This window comes from Vulpes lagopus, chromosome 19 (genome assembly GCF_018345385.1).
Source record: "Vulpes lagopus strain Blue_001 chromosome 19, ASM1834538v1, whole genome shotgun sequence".
Classification (NCBI taxonomy): Eukaryota; Metazoa; Chordata; class Mammalia; order Carnivora; family Canidae; genus Vulpes; species Vulpes lagopus.
The window spans coordinates 8587818-8591898 of NC_054842.1; the positions used below are offsets into that span (position 1 = coordinate 8587818).

Here is a 4081-nt window from a genome sequence, read left to right on the forward strand (position 1 = left end):
GAAGCAGACAAATAATGGAGCTGATTCCTTTCTGGGGCCTCCAGAGGGGTCTGGAAATAGCCCATGCTCAAAAAATGCTTTGGAGTTACCAACAAGTCAGAAAAGTTGAGCTGATCCTGCTCAAGTCCCACTGCTCATTGTCTCTGTCAGGGACCTGGGAAAGGTGGACACTAGGATGTGGCTGCAGGTCAGTCAGCCCCCCAGCAGGACCAGTTAGACCAGATGAGGACCCTAAGACAGCTATGGGGAAGGTGGGAAGGTGGCTCGGAAGAGGCAGGAAGGCACGAGCACTGGTTTCCTACCAGGGCCTGGTTCTGTGCTTGTGGACCGGCTTATGTGAGTAGAGCAGAGCAGGGTCCTGTGTCAGGATAACACCCACATGCTGAGCACTGCTTCCGGCAGAACTGGGGTTCCCGGGGCACCTTCCCCACAGCATCCTTAGCAGGCTCTGCGGGGCCTGGTGTCTGGTCTGAGGCAGCTGGGCCTGCTTGGAAGACGGGAGCAAGGAGGTGGCCGTCAGAGTTGGAGCAGTGGCTTTTGTGTACTTGGTCCTGAGGAAGCAGAGCTAAAATTAGGTCTTCCAGCTGTGTACAGGTGTGGAATCCCGCCCTTTCCCCTCCCCCAAACCAGGATCTTGGAATCACCACCAATCCCTCCTTCTGTCTCTTAGCTCCCATTCCTCTGGTCACACCAGGCCCAGGTGATCTCCAAGGTGGCAAGTGAGCGGACAGTGGCAGGCAGTGACTTTGGCGTCCCCGAGCTTCCCTGGCTGGTCTGAGGCACTATGCAGAACAGATATTTTCCTCTCCTACTGCCACCCATGTGGGGCCCCTGCCTCCTCTGCTGGCCTCCCGCCTCATGGGCTCTGTGCCCCATCTGTGCTCTGCCCCTCTCTGCCCACCGCCTCAGAGGCAGCCTGTCATCCCTTCCATCCCTTGCCGTTCAGACAGGCAGTGGGGCCCAGGGCAGTACGATGTGTGCTCTCTCCCTCTCCGTACATGAGGCCAAAGCTTGAAGAGCATGGCACTTGCTCCTCATGATGGATGTGCCTATCAGTCCCTGTCACTGTGCTCTGGGCCCCTGCCTCCCTGGTCCCCGGGATAAGGCTCACACCTGTGCTTGGGTCTCTGCTCAGAGCCTGGCTCTGACTCCAGCGTGTGCGTGCAACATGATTTTAGGTGAGCGCCATCTCCTTAGTCCTGGCTTCCCTACCGGCAGAGTGAGGGAGGGGCTGCGCAGGCTCCCGGGTCCCTCCTGGGCTGCTGTCCTTTCACTGTCCAGGGCCGCGGACTCCTTCGAGAAGGGCAGCCTGCAGGGGTGACTCGCTGGAGACGGGCTGAGGGAGGCTGGAAGCTGCAGGGGAGAAGTGGGCTGAGGGGCCTCTGAGGAGGTGTGAATGAGGGGGGCAGGGCAGGCTGGTGTGGACAGCCTGGGCCCAGCCCTATCTCCTGTCCCTGACACCCTCTCCACACCCCAGCCTCGATAAGCAGGTGTGAGCCATGGCCGCCTTGTGACAGGCCCTTCAGCAGGGAGGGCAGGGCGGGGGTCCACTCCACTTCTAAAGTCAGACGTCAGCATCTTCCTCCCCCACCACTATTTCCCTGCCAGACTGGCCTCCTCCTGACACTAGGCCCAGCTTGGGCCCCACAACTCTGTCCCTGCCCACGAGGCCTGCTTCCTTGGGAGGAGGCAGGGGACAGACCACCCTCAGTCCTTTCTGGCCAAGTGCCAAGGAGGACGGCCACCCCCAGACAAGCCCACGCCTGCAGTGACTGTGGTGCTGGGGCCCGGCAACCCCTGCTTCTCACAGGGTGTGCCTCAAGGCCAGTCCTCTTCTCATCCTGTCTCCCCCGGTCCCTGTGGCCATCAGCTTTCACTTGTCTTTCCTCAACCTTGGCTTTGGGTCTGCTGCTTTAGCTGGGCCCCCGTCTCTCCATCAAGGCCCCAGCCAGTGTCCAGAAGGCCAAGGCCAGAAACACCTAGTTTCTACATTTGTGAGCATTGGGGCTGGGGGAAGAAGAGATGCAGGGCTTGGGGCTCTAGGAGAGGGTAAGAGAAGGCCAATAGGGCTTCTGGGGAGGAGGGTCTTCATGCAGGCCCCCAAACCCAAGGCACTAAACTCCCTTCTACTTTCTCAAAGGCGTTGTTTCCAGTTCACACCTGAAGATTATTTTGATCCTCAGGCTGTGACGTTTTGGCACCAGGCAGCCCATCTGTGTGTGTGTGTGTGTGTGTGTGTGTGTGTGTGTGTGTGTGTGTGTGTGTAAAGCGTGCTTGTCCTCCATGTGCATGCCTGTCCATGGGCCACAGAGCACACTGGCCAAGCATGGACTATGGAGCCCAGTGGAAGGGCCCAACACTGGGTCCCCACTCTGCCGTCTTACTAGGTAGGGGGCTTAGGCAGGTCGCAAAACAGCTCTGTGCCTCGTTTCCTCATCTGTAAACTGAAGATGACCATATATCTTGTAGGACTATTTTAAGTATCAAATTGACACATGTAAAGTATTTAAACAGTGCCCAACACACAGTAAGCGGCATATGATTGCTGGCCATTGTTGTGATTTAGGTAAATCTCATTGTAGTGTAATTTCAAATTTACAGAAAAGTTGCAAGCAATTCCAATACATCCTTTATGGAGACTCACCAATTATTTACATTTTGCTCATCTACTTTATAATTCTCTCTGTGCATCCGTGTGCATATAATATATTCTACATTCAATAATGTATATATACTATACATCATATATACACACATACACATGCACATTTTTCCCCAAATCAATTAAGAGTAAGTTGAAGACACAATGTCTTTTTATCCCTAAATAGTTCAATGTGTATTGATAAAGACAAGAATATTCTTTTTTTTTAAAGCTTTAATTCACTTTTATTTTTCTTGTATAAAACTATGTGGTAGCCACAGCTGGACCTGGGTCCTCTGCACGGAGACTCTAGTGTGGGTCTTTACAAGATGGTCAGTGAATTCCTAATAGGGAGACTTGGTGAACACAGTCTCTTTCCAGAGATCAGGGGTGAGATAGTTGTAGGTCTTAGAGATCGCACCAAAAGTAGCCTTGGCAAAGTTCCCCAGTGCAGCCCCTGGCCGAAGTGTAGCAGTCGTCAATACCAGCCATCATCAGTAGCTTCTTGGGCACAGGGGCTGAGACAATGCCAGTGCCTCTGGGGGCAGGGATGAGATGCACCAGTACAGAACCACAGTGGCCAGTCACCTTGCATAGGACAGTGTGAGGCTTGTGGATCTTGTTCCCCCAGTAGCCTTGCCGCACGGAAAGCTTGGCCAGGATGATGGCCCACGGATGGCAGTGGCTACCTCCTTGGAGCACTTGATGCCCAGACCCACGTGTAAAGCTTGGCCAGGATGATGGCCCACGGATGGCAGTGGCTACCTCCTTGGAGCACTTGATGCCCAGACCCACGTGTCTGTTGTAATCTCCCATGAACAAATGCCCTGAACCTGGTCTGTGGGCCAGCACGGGTCTGCTTTTCCACAGGCATGATTTTCAAAACCTCATCCTTGAGGGATGCCCCCAAGAAGTCAGTGATCTCAGATTCCTTGATGGGCAGAGAAAAGAGATAGATCTCCTCCAGGGACTTGATCTTCATGTCCTTGGCTAGGCGGCCCAGCTTGGTGACGGGGATCCACTCCTTGTTCTCCGCCTTGCCTCTGTGAGCTGCACGGCCTTGGCCCTGGCCCGGGCCCCGACCACGGCCACTGCTCCGGCCCCGGATGCCGCTGCCAAAGCCTCCGCGGAGGCCGCTGCGGCCTCCCATTCTGGGGCCCACCGCAGCACCGGCATCATCCACCATTTGGTGTTCTCTCGGAGAAGAAGCAAGAATATTCTTTTATAAAACCACAATACAGTTATCAAAAGTGGAGAATTTAATATTGATATAATACTGTTACTAGTCCATAGTCTTTTAAAAGATTTACTTTTAAAATTTAAATTCTATTTGCCAACATATAGTCCATAGCCTATATTCAAATTTTATCAGTTGCCTCAATCACATCTCCTTTATGTCATTTTTTTCTCCTGTTCCAGGGTCACCCACTGCATTTAGTT

The 4081-nt window shown here is 53.6% G+C and overlaps 1 pseudogene; it reads right to left on the reverse strand.

Moving 5' to 3' along the window:
• Window positions 1-1270: 1270 nt before the first annotated feature.
• Window positions 1271-3827, reverse strand: LOC121479057 (annotated as a pseudogene).
• Between the last annotated feature and the right edge of the window lie 254 nt (window positions 3828-4081).